Source organism: Gavialis gangeticus, unplaced genomic scaffold (genome assembly GCF_001723915.1).
Source record: "Gavialis gangeticus isolate Ggan-Ray unplaced genomic scaffold, GavGan_comp1, whole genome shotgun sequence".
NCBI lineage: Eukaryota > Metazoa > Chordata > Crocodylia > Gavialidae > Gavialis > Gavialis gangeticus.
In genome coordinates this window covers 3845099-3858034 of record NW_017729015.1, presented here as the reverse complement: position 1 = coordinate 3858034, position 12936 = coordinate 3845099, and the positions used below count along the sequence as shown (strand labels likewise).

The following is a 12936-nucleotide window of genomic DNA, read 5'->3' as shown; positions in this document are numbered from 1 at the left end:
AGTGAGGGCTTGAGGGGAAAATTAAATGTATAGGCACTACCCTTACTGGAATTTTTAATTTTCTATTAAATGTGCCCCCAAAGAGTGGGGCAGCACACGTGCTAGCAGCATGCACTGCCCAAAGCAAAAACCTGGCTAGCCGGAAGCTGCCAGCCAGGCTTTGCGCGCCTGGATCACCACCTCTGCAGGCCCAGGAGGCCCCCAGGACTCCAGGTAAAGTTGTTGGGGCAAGCACCCAGAGCAATTTGCCGTGCAACACAGCATACATCCAGGGGTGTGCCTGGGGACAAATAGCAGTGGCACACACAAATATGTGCTGCTGCTATTTGTCCCCGGGGAAACGTGTGCGCTCGTGGGGACGCAACCCTACGCGTTTGATTTCCGACTGCTTTGCACCGTTTGTCATTATTTCCTCACTTAGGAAGTGAAGATAAAATTATTTCATTGTGATTTGGTACAGTTTTATTCCCACTTTGCACTGTTGCAAAATAATATATGGTGCTGAGTTCTGAAAAAACAGGTTTAAGTGATCAGACTCACATGGTAATAAAACTATTAGCTGGGCCTGACAACAAATTTGTGACCTTGAAGAGAAAGATCTCTGGAGCTCGCTGCTAATCCATCGAAGGGTCTAATCTGTATTCTTTATCATTTACAACAGTTTAAGGTTAGTCATGTATTGGACCTAAACACACTTGGCAGTGTCCCTTTTTTAAAGACAAAAAGAGTGTCTTAGATGAGAGCGGAAGCTGTAGACTAGACATAAGAAAACTATTTTTAGAAGAAATCTCAGTTCATTAAGCTAGCTACTTGGTATTTTTTCAAGGGGAGAGGGAGACAGAGAGTGGTTTGCTATAGTTTATATGACCTAGTTAAGAAAAATATCAGGTTGCCTCAGGCAGGTAATTAATTTGTACATATTTCCTCCTGCCTGTAGCCTGTTGCAGAGAATATTAGCTATACACAGGTAAAATTGCTCAGCTCCCACTTCACAGGAAGTCTGGCCAGACTTGCAGCTGTCTTTTGGTAGGGAAGTAGCTAGAATTTGTGCCTTAAAAAAGGCAGTAAGACTACAAAAGGACCCCACATCATATTTTTTGTGAGCTTTTAAAAATTGACTTGGTATGACAGAAAGCTTCCTCTCTTGTTTCCTCTTTGACAGCAGAACTAAGCCTTATTTTTACTGTGATCCAAATACTGGTTTGTGAGCTGAAGCCCTCCCTTGGTAAAACAGGTGTAGCGTGGGCAAAATGGGCTTCTCCGTGGTGTCCCAAAATGCATGACAGCCCCAATTTACAGGGATCAGTCATATCTAGGAAGAAGACAGGAGTTAAGTATCTATTCAGTTCTTGTCTTCTATGCTGTGACATTCAACAGTGAAATCCGTTGTGGTAGCGGTTTCTGTCACCTAGGGAAAAAATGTAGGGCCCACTTCACTGGAGTCATTTCATGCTTTTATCTTAGTCCTGCCTGAAACCCTGAATGCTTAGTCTGAAACTGGATGTTGGCTGCATATTTAAAAACATCAGACTTTGTGAATATAGGATCAAACAGCAGAGGTAGGAAGGCAGATTACTGGCACATGACACTGTTTTTAATGAATTTATCAAGAGTAAATGAAAATTGTTTTTGGCCTAGGAATCAAAACCCAGTACAACACAATTGGTGGAAAACAGTTTCTTTTTCCTTGAACTTCAGTTATCTGAAACTCATTTCCCAACGGTCTTTGATACCCTGCAATTCCCACATCTCTGCAAATACTCAGTTCTCCAACTGTATTCAGCATGCCCTTCCTAACAGCGACAATAGCCCCTATGAAAGTTGTTTTTACCATGGTATGGACCAGGTGAAAATTCCCAACTGGTAGATTCAAATTTTGACTTCCTTGCGGACTTATAACTTTGTTACACGTTGCACTTTGAGATGCTCAAATGTTGAGGGATGTTAGTGCTAGTTTGAGTTTGCAGCAGTCATACCTTAAGGCTAAAAGCCTTTTCTGACTGTCCCCCATCTCCATAGCTGTGACTTGCCACTAGACAGCTGGAGCACTGGGGCCTAACTAGGAACTACAGGCATGTGTAGATGAAACGGGGGCCCTAAATTAAAGCGGTGGGTTTTAAAAAACACCGCTTCAATTTAGGGCTGATTAAACCCCCATGTTGTGCACACACCTCGCTGACTTACCTGCCTCTTCAGTGGGGAGGGGAGGATGAGCTGCTGGCAGGTGGAGCAGTCCCTGGGATGCAGGGGGGGTCAGTGCTTCCCTCCACAGCAGCTGTGCCCCCTGCCCAGGTGGCACCCACACACAGGCACCTGGCTCAAGCAGTCCTGGGGGGGCACCGCAGCTGCAGAGGGAAGCACTAGGCCCCCGTGCAGCTCAGGCAGGAAGGCAGGCTCGGGTGGGGGGAGATCAGGCTCACCACTTTTCTGGGGCAGAGCTGCTTTCCTGGGCTGCTGCCAGGCTGCCTGCAGGGCCATGGAGCTGCGCAGAGCCTGGTGCTTTGTTCGACGGCTGTAGGGGCAGAAAACTAAAACTCCTCAACAGAGTTTTAGTTTGCTGCGCCCCAAGTCATTTAAGGCACATTATGCCAGCAAATTTCCTACAGCGGCTGGAATTAATGTGCAATACACTGCCGAGGCATGCAAACACCGACACAATTAAAGCAATGGAAAAGCATGTTGCCCACTTTAAAGTGTTGTGCAAACAGGCCTCTCATTTTGTCTACACACGGCCTACAGGTGTGAGTTACCACTACAGGGATGGTGAACAAGGAGGACAAGCTTTTACCCCTGCTCTAGGTGGGGGTATATGAGAAGTGGGTTGGATGGGGTGGGGGGCTTGAAGCTAGGAGGCGGAGAGTTAAGGGGTTTAGGGTGGGTAATAAAATAGGAGGTGGAAAGGAAATGGGGGTGGGGGAAGGGTGGTAAAATGCTGAAGAACAAAGTAAAGAAGGGAAATAAATTTAAAAAGAGAAAAGAAAGATCTCATGTTTTAATAAACTGGGATTTTGAATTGGGGTGTGGGGGTGCTGGTTGTGCCTCTTGGGGTCCCTGGGAGGTGGGAGCAGTGAAGGAAGGCACTTTTGGTAGAGCAATTGCCTCTACCTTGGGAAGGAAGCATGATCTCATGGGGACCTCATCTGCCTTGCTACCTTGTTGCCCTTTCACCCTGCTAAACCCCACTCCTGGACCCCTCTGTGCCCTGCAGTTGGCATGTGTTCTGCAGGTTGCTTGCATGGAAGGACCCCGGGGGGAGGTGTGGCAGGGGTCACATCCCCAGTGGCATTGGCTTGGTGCCAGAACTGCCCACTGGGCAGCAGAATTCAGGGAATGGAAAGTTTGTCCACATAGAACAGAAGGGGAGGGGAGGAGAGACTGCATCCTGGGATGCTGGAGGTCTGCAACTTGAGCAGCTCATCTGCGGAGAGTGGCCAGAAATGAATGTAACACAAGCTGGCAAACATGGATCAGAGAGAAACTTGCCCTGCAATGGCATAGCTTTAAGCCACCTAATGTGTGCTTCAAACTAGTTTCAGGTGTTAATGTGTGGACAGTCTAAGGATTAAGAGCTCCAGGAGCTTCCTGAAGCTAGTATGTAACAAGGCCCTTACTTATCACGAGCACATCTTGTCTTCACTGGCTTCTGAACTATTCATACTATTGTTCCTATTATGAATAGGGATAATGTTTTGATGGGAACTCTGACAGTTTGTTAAAAATGAAAACATACTTAATGAGTGAGTATTGTGGGAATTTTGGCAGGTTTGTTTTTGGAGAAAGTAAATGTGCTTGCAAATTTATTAGGAACAATCTCCTCTTTAGCAGAGAGAGAGAAAGGTGAATGGCTAAGTCAGGGAAAGGAGTGGAACTGAGCCCAAAGAAGCAAGCTGGTGGAGGGTAATTGTGAAGGGTTGTGCTGACCAAAAACAGGTTGTTTGCCTGGTTGTGTGGAAACTACACACAACCTGATAATGTCTGGGGCAGCTGGGAAAGTAAACTCCCCAGGTGGTTATTTATAGATTCAGAAACAGTAACGCACAGTCCAAAATAAATATAAAAATTAACAAAAAAGCCAAAATACAAATGTCTTCCAAGTCATTATTCTGCATGCACACATACGTATGTCCCATGCTGTCCTCGTAACTCTGTCCAAGAAGTCTAGTGGTGACCCTAGCAGAGACATTTGTTATACATTTCAATCTATTGCCTCAGCTTCTGCGTCCCTTCTGGAAAAGGGAAGAATTTTGTGCAACTGTTTCTTTGCTGAAGTGGCATAAAAGGATGAGTTTTCATTTATCCTCAGTTTCCTGTGTCAGAAGTACTGAATAACCGTTTGTGATGAAATCACTGAAAAAGGGCAATGGGAACAAGAATGTCATTGATGTGTAATCAGTAGAAAATGGAAAGCACGGTACAAGTTTAGAGATGAAAAAAGAACTATTAGGTCATCCTTTGCCCCCCACAAAGGTTGGTGTCCTTGCAGCTTAAGTTCAAATATTTTGCCCTGTTTGATTTTAAGTGATTCACATAATGGAGTTTCCACTGTTGCTCTTTGGAAATTAACTAGTATATCTCATTACCTGATATTCAGCCCAAATTTTCCTGTGCTTTAATTTAATTTTGTAAACCTGGGGGCATAGAGCTCATGGATATGAATTTTTTTAAGGTATGCACCCAGATACTACAGTGAAGAGAGCAGTACTAACTGCTTAGGTTCAATGTTTAGCACAGTTGGCCCTTAACTGTAAATAAAAATTACTACCCCAACCCAATTGTAAATAGTGCTCTTCCCTTTTCAGTGTTTATAGTCTTTAGATATGTATCCTTATAGGCAATGCAGCTATGGCCTGACACCAAAACTCCCATCAAAGTTAATGAGAACTGAAGGGGCTCAGTCCCCTGGTGGGATTGATCCCTTGAGCCATGCTGCTTAATGTAAAAAATGGTGGTACCAACTGTTGGTGGAAAAGCAGGAATAAACCCAATTCCTTCTGATTCTGATGTATATATTTACTGGGTTGAAGGTGAAGGGTTGTTGAAAGGGGAAGACTAATATTTATTTTCTGACTGTGCATTTAAATCATTGCAAGCTTGGAGGTCAGTGAAAACGTAATTATTTTTCTTGGCCTCTTTAATTCTGGTTAAGTTCTGGCTATGCACATTACCTCTCCCTGTGAAAAACTCTTGGAAATGGTAATGGACTTGAATAATGCACTGGAGGGGCCAACTAGCAGATAGAGGTGTAACACACAATTTTAGTGCCCTGGGCAGAGATGCTGGGGGGGGGATGAGGAAGAGTACCAAGAAAGAGAGCATTGCCTGACCCTGGAGATTCAAAGCAGAGGTATAACTGGTAGGTTTTGTGCCCTGGGCAAAAAATAGCTGCTTTTGCAGGGGGAGGTGTTGGCACAGTCAGGTGCTACATGGTGAATGTCACAGCTGCTGGCTTTATGAACCCACTTTCACCCTCCGCTGCAGCTGCTACCACTACCAATTACTGTCCATAGCAGTGACTTGAAATCCTGAATGCAGCAGTAAGAAAAGTGGATGTGGGGATGCTCAAGGGTCTCGGCACCCAGCCAAGTTAACAGCCTGGTTGGTGGCCACACCAGCAGCATCTCTCCAAGCGGGGACGGGGCTCCGGCCCCAGCTTCTCATGACCGAAGCTTCAAGCCCTAATAACTCCCTTCCAGGAGCCCTCTTAGCTGCTGAGGCTCATACCCCACTCACCCCCACATGGTTTTCACTGCCGACTCAAAGGCCCTGAATATTAATGCTACAAAGTGGGTTTCCCAGGGGCTGCCATTCTGGCACCCCCTCTAAATTCACACCTGGGTCTCATGTCTCACTCCCCAACCCCAGTCGCACTGCTGCGAGTGGGTAATGGTGAGGTCAGGCAGAGGCATGTTTCACAGTGCTTCCCTGCATGGCCCCAAACCAGGAAGAACCCGCCCCATTAGAGAGGAGTCATTAAAGAAAGGAGGATCCAGGTGGGAGAGAATGGAAGCAAAGAAGAGAGGTAACAGAAGAGCATACCAAGGGAAGGGAAAAGAAGAGAAAAGAAGCACTGTGCAGTAAACAACTAAGATGCAGAAGAAAACTGGAGGGCAGAGACTTCACCGACTGGAGCGGAGATGAGGTTTTGAAGAAAGAATAGCAGGTAAACAACCAACTCCTTTAAATAGAGCTACTCAAAATGTTACTTTCTATTGGGAGGCCCCAAACTTTTGAATACATCACTACCTTCAAAAATATGGAAGGAAATTCCCCTACCACATCCAGGGACGGAAATTAGACCCTGCAGAGATGAGCATTCTTAGCTAAGATTGTTTTGGCTCATTCATGAATATTATTTGCATTTAGCTCATAATTTCCTCTCTTAAACCAGCTCCTCTGGCCTCAGCATTGTTTATGTTGTTCTACCTTGAATTCTCCCAGTTTGCTGATGCTTTTCTGATCCTGTGGTGATTAGGAGTGCACTTTGTGTTTTTAGATGTTAATAAGTCACAGCCACTTACAACCTGCTTTGCGCTATTTAGAAATGATAGTACGTGTGCCGCACTGGCTACATCTGTCAAATCAGTTCTCAGGAGATTATCGCACCTAGAGTTTCTTTCCTCTCATTTCATTCTGCACTTCCAGAATTCATCTCGGGTGCTTTTCTGTACCTCAGTGCTTAACGGCATTGCCCATCTCCAGCATTCAAATAATCGCTAGTCCGATCCCCTTGAATAATGAGGTTTCCTCGAAAAGCATGAGCTTTTAAATAATAATAAATTTTGGAATCTTATGACTTGCTTTCTGTTTTTTCAACACTTAGGGTAGAAGTTTTCAGGCTTTTCTCCTCTCCAGTGAAAGCTGAAATTCTCACGTAATCACAGGACTCTAGTACCTGGGCTGCCAAGAAAACATCTAATATTGGGATAGTCATGGTAAAATCTCAAGGGTTTGCACCATTAGTTTAAAAAGTAAAATTAATTATCTCTTTATAAATGCGCGGGGGTCTATGTGAAACCCAGATGAAGATATTTGGGTGATAATATATTTTAGCATGACATCTAAATGACTCATTAATGTGACCTCTTTCCATTGTATTCAATGACGATCACTTGTCAGGATTTTACCTCTGTCTTTTGGAAATATTGGTAGAGTGGAGGGTCGGTCTGATAGTCTATAGTAAATTCAAAATTACAGTTTGGGATATCTGACAGAGTACAAAGTAGTTTTGCTTTCAAATGCAGCTGAGAACTTCTGCGTCTTTTATACAGACTTCCTGGATCGGGGGTAATAAGTCAGGAAGGCCTCTGAGAGAGTCTTTTGGCACAGGTTTACATATAGCCCTGTTCTTCACTACCTTGCATGTAGTGTTGCCATGTATGCTGCTGCCCTGTGAATAAAGAGCATGGGCTTTCTGGTCAGGTAGGGCAGGACCTTATTTTACCATGTGCAGTATCAAAGAGGTAGCAGAAAAGACGGTGGCCTTCCTTAGGAATGTGTCTGTAGGGGGTCAGGCCCTGGAAAGGGTATTGGCTGGGATGGCACTGTGGTCAGGGGCTGTACAAATTCAGTATCTCTTTCCCCAGAGTGACTCCTGCCCACAAGCCCTCCAACAAAGATGTCAAGCTGCTTCTCTCTGAAGGAATCCTAAGAAAGGCAATGACATTCAAAAGGACTCCTCGCTGGGTGGCAGTGAATTTTTTCCGGTGCCAGGAGAGGGTGACTGACATTGCTATGCCAGCTCTCATGAGCATGGCACAAGACAGTACAGCTGAGATGTGTTTGCTCACCCTGTTTTCTCTTTTTGCTAATGGACAATGATGGAGGGGAGGAAAAACACATTATTTTGCCTATAAAGCATTCTTTCCTATGGCTTTCTGCACTATTCTTTTACTCAGGAAAAGGAAGAGACCCAACGAGGGACATATTAGGGCCCATACAGAATCCTTTGATAAACAAACTGGGGGGGAAAAAGCACACTACAACATTTTTGTTTCCTTTTTTTTTCTTGTTCTTCTGTTTACATGACAGGTAAAGCAGATCAGATGAGTTGAAATGAACTCCCAGTGAACTGTGTGCGTAGGCTCCACTGAATTGCCTATTTTATTCAAATCCTTATGTCTAAAAAGAAACATGCTCTGTTAAAGTGCTGAGAGGGACAGGAGCACACAGATTATTGCAGTTGATTTTCCCGTAACTTGCCCGAACCAGGGCAGAATTGCAAGCTAGGCTGGGCTATTAGAAAGCAAAAATGAACTTTTTTAGTAAATCAACAAAAGGAATACTTTGCTGCTAGGAAAGTATCTCTATCTATCATAATTTTTCATGGGAATTTTTTTTCAGGAAAGCATAAAGGAGACAAAGTATTTAGAAGTATGCTGGGATTAAAAATATGAGGCACTCACTTCGGGAATTTTCCTAATACAATCCAACTCCAAAGTGGCCTGGCCTAGAACAGTGATTCACAACTTGTTTAGACTCTCAGCACACTTCAGCCAATTCCAGCTCTTAGCGCGCTCTCATTTTTTGGCTGTGGAAAAATAATTGTACAATTCTTCTGTTGCAAAGAACTCAGACCACAAGAGGTCAGAATGCTTTTGACCTTATGGATTCCTATTTCAAACCTCCGAGTTTATCTTGTGAGTCGTCTTTAGGCATTTGTTCACCTAAACAGTGTTTATATTACGTGGCATCACACAACCCTGAGAAGGGTCTCACAGCAGTCCAGGGTGCCATGGCACCCTGGTTGAGAATGATTGGGCTAGAAACTTCACCTGGCCTTGGTGGGGAGTGTACCTTTAACCAATGTTGTGATAACTGGCAAGAATGTTAGTTATCAAAGGCTCTGTTTATACTGTGAACATCACAGCACACTGACTGTGAAAAGCTTGTATCAGTCTGATGAACACTTCCTAAATGCTTTACTATAGTGCAATATTTAGGAAGCACACATGGCTTCTGCAGCTTTTGTAAAAATTGTCCAGAAGGTAAGTCACTGTAGTGCCAGTCCCTAGGCCTGGAAATTTGCATTGAGCTTTCTTACAAGTGCTTGAAAGTCATATAATATAGTAGATTAAACACAGGGTTGAGAGCCAGGAGGTCCCAAAGTATATTTCCCTCCTCTATATGGCTAAATAACTTTAGTAATTGTCTGTGTTTTGTATAATGAAAAATAAACAGTATCTATAAAAGCATCACGGCACTCCTGTGTGGTACAATAGGAACATACTAAATGGCCACATTATAAGATATAGAAACTAATGCCCATAATAGCAAACTCTGGAAATTTCAAAAGTTACGTATGATTTTGTGTGTCTCAGTTTCTGAGTACCCAAAAATTACCACCAAAGGGCTCGATCTTCAGGCTTTCCGGTTGGGTAGCCAAAAATTGAAGTGTCTTTAATGTGTCCCTTAACCTGTTTTCAACAAGTTCATCAACGATTTGCATTCGGTTATTAAAAGTGAACTGGCAAAGTTCACTGATGACACCAAACTATGGGGGAGCATGGTCACATGCCAGGACAGGCTGGCATTACAGGCCGACCTGGAACAGCTTGCAAGATGAGCAGACCTCAACCTGATGTTGCTTAATACAGAGAAATGTAAAGTGCTCCGTTTGGGGAGAAACAGTCCACAATACACTTACAGGCTCAGCAGTACTATGCTTGCTAGCACCACATTTGAACGAGACCTGGGTGATGCACAACAAAACGAACATGAGCCACTGAGGCAATGTCATAGCTGGCAGACCTAATCAAACACAGAATTTGGCTTTGGGCCCTGCCTTTGTTCACTCTACCCCTCAGTTCCTGGCCCTAGCGGTTAGGGCCAGACATTCAAAAAGTCTGAGCCTGACTTGAGTCAATCTTTGCAAGTTAGTCTAACGTGGTTAAGCTAAATCAGTTTTGTAACTAAACAGATATCCCAGAAGTGTAGGCACATGCCTGCAGTGCCTCAGGCTAGAAGTCAAGGGGGGCTAGAGCAGGCCTCCCTCCCTTTCCACAGGGCTGAGCTGAGGGGGGCATGGCCAAACCCCGGCAGGACACTGTAATTAGAGAGGGGTCCCACACTCCCCTTGATAACAGAGCATCTATCAGCTCTCCTAACAGCATTTAACACCCCATTAGAAAATAAAGCCTCACTCATTACAAGCTCTTCTCAAACAGCTTTTTTCCAAAGGAAGGAATGCAGGAACATTACCATCTGAGCTCTTTATTACTTCCAAAAACCCCAAAGTGGTGGCCAAATCTCTGAAATTGAATCAATCAGAGGACCCTTTAATCTCTCTGAATCAAATCAGAAGTCTCTGAATCAGTTCGGAAAGATTTGGACATAGACATAGCTTTAAAAGTTTTTTCTACATACCTTGAGGTAGCACGCATGGCTCATGATTGCTGCAATGCTGGGGCACATAGAGTGTTCCACAGAAGTGTGGGGGGGCCCCCTGAACTCCTGTGGGATGTTCCATGCACCCCAGTATCACAGTGATCATGAACTACCTCAAGGTAGGCAGAAAAAACTTTTAAAGCTGTGTCTATGTTTGAATCGCTGCTTCTCCAAATCAGCATCAAACTTTCAGATTTGGATTTGGCCGAACTGAATCAGGGACAGTGTATTGGTGCCTGCCACTTTAAGGGCTGAGCCAAACAGCCACCAGGTACTTGATTATGGTGGCCATTTTAGAACTCTGGCTGCCTATATAAACAGAGCAGTTCACTGCTGGCAGGCCAGGCAGGAACATCTCCTGGCTGCAAGGCTGTATGCAACATCTTGGAGGTAAGGGAAGGAGCTTAAGGGGATGGTTCAGAAGCTCCTGGTCCTGGGCATGACTGAAAACTGCACCCAACTGGGAGTGGGTGGCCTGGTGGGGCTTCTAGTGGTGAGGGAGCCCCCACAAAATACCAGGCCAGTTATCACCCTGGTGAAAGGTGGGTTAGGGTGCCTTAACCCCTAGCCCCCACAACACTATATGTACAATGGGGCCAGGCATGGCTATGGCCACCTGAGCCCCCACTGGAGATGCCCCATGGCCCCAGTGAGGGGGTGGAGATGAGGAGCCCCAATGAGGGGGCGACCCCAGTGAGGGGGAAACCAGAAGGCTGAGAGCCCAGTACATGTATGTGAGTGTGCATAGAGTTGTTCTGGGAGGTGCCAGGGCAAGCTTGGCTGTGGTTGGGTAATGGCTGGCCACTACACCAGTGAGCGACACAGGAGAGGCCCAAAAGACGGTACATCTGCCACCCAAGTTGTGCGCTAGGTAAAGCCTAGGGCTGAAGGGGCTCGCTCCAGGAGGGAGCAAGGCGGTACAAGTTGTTGATGCATGAAAGAGACACTGTGAGAGGGGGTGGAGTGCGAGAGGCCCTAGTGAGAGGAGGGCGGTATGAATATGTGTGTGTCTGAGGCCTGACAACGAGGGCTAGGCTTGGTCCAGCTGTAGGCCGGGAGCATTGTGTCCTCTGGATGCCATCTGTGAGGCTTGGGCTCTGGTGTAGGGGAGGACCGGAGCTGCAGATAGCACTCCCTGGCATCAGGGCAAGAATGGGCAGCCACCCGCCTTATTAAAACCAATTAAGAAACAACAAGGTGGGGCAGAGGAGGAGGCAGGTGGTTGACCCACCCACCTGTTTTGGGCCAATGGCAGACCAGCCCTGAGAGAGCCCTCTGTTACAGACAGTGATCCAAATCAACAAATCAAATCTCTGTTGAATAGGGCCTGCTTCACATACCCCTACTAAGCAGACACTATCCTGTCTGCCTCACACACCGTTAGCTAGCATACCACATGCTGGCTTCAGTCCATGCTGTGGAAGAAAAGCACAGATCCTTTTCTTTTAAGCAGCGAGGTTGGGGGGCAACAGACCCATGGGGAAGCCAGCAGACCCTGCTGTACCTGCAAGTCTCTGCCAGAGCTCTGGCCAGGGAGTGGAAGGGAGGGGCCAATCCTGCTGTGGAGCAGAGAGCCCACCCAGCCCAGAGAGCATGCTGGGATGCTGGGGGTGTCTTGTTTAGCTTAAACCAGCAAAGGGTCTGGGACAGACATTGCATAACTGATCTGGGTCAGATCAGTTTAAGTCTGATATTACATTTGACCAGGTTTATCTTAAACCAGTTTCAGCCATTTTCTAGCTGGTTTGTGTGCACTGAACATCTGTTCTGTTACAGGTTTAAACCAGTTTCTGATCACTTAAATCAGTTTATGTGTAATGTCTGTCCCTACTCTGTAGGAGCCATTACAGGCCAGATGATGTGGCTCCAGGGGCTCTGTCTTTGGCATTTCTGCTTCAGAGTTCCAAGAGTTCATGCATTTCTTTAGCTGTACGCTAAGTTTGTTGATTATTTTAAAACGTGGTAGAAAGTTTGAGGGGCAAAATCAGGCAGTGAGAATCACAAAAATTCCCTTAATTTTAAAGCCCACCAAACATCCACTAAATAGGGACAACTTTGAAAATCAGCGGAACTAGGTGGGACTCAAATATTAACATTACTTTGAGGCTTCCAGGCCCCTAGTTAGTGCTAATGTGAAGAGGTCTTGTATATCTGTTGCAATGGATTAAAAAACATTATGGTTACATGGTTAAATATTCTAGGAATGCCAGAATTAATGCTTACAGCCTTCATTCTGTTTCTGTCAGTAGTGTGATGCTGGGTACCAGGATTCTGGGTTCAGTTCCTGACTGAGAGACCAGCATGGTCTTGTAATTAGAACAGTAGTTGTAGTTAGCACAGATTTGGCACATTAATTTCAAAAGGCTCTGTATCTTAGCTAGCTAGGTTCCATTTATGGTTCTGCCTGAATTGAGCAGACAGAGGTAGTTAGCCATATTCGTCTGAAGTCAGGAAGAAACCAGTGCAGGTTTGTACCTTATACACCAGTGTCGCAGGGCACTTAAGCGCCCTGCACCTAAAATGGAAGCGACCCGTGAGAGACCCCTAGTGGTG

The 12936-nt window shown here is 45.4% G+C and overlaps 1 long non-coding RNA gene across 1 annotated transcript in view; it reads right to left on the bottom strand.

Annotated features, from left to right (window-relative positions):
- Nucleotides 1-779: 779 nt before the first annotated feature.
- Nucleotides 780-12936, bottom strand: part of LOC109293973 — a 20647-nt gene continuing 8490 nt past the window's right edge. The window contains exon 3 of the long non-coding RNA XR_002096437.1: nucleotides 780-1312. This is a non-coding gene — a long non-coding RNA (uncharacterized LOC109293973). The remainder of the gene's footprint in view (nucleotides 1313-12936) is intronic.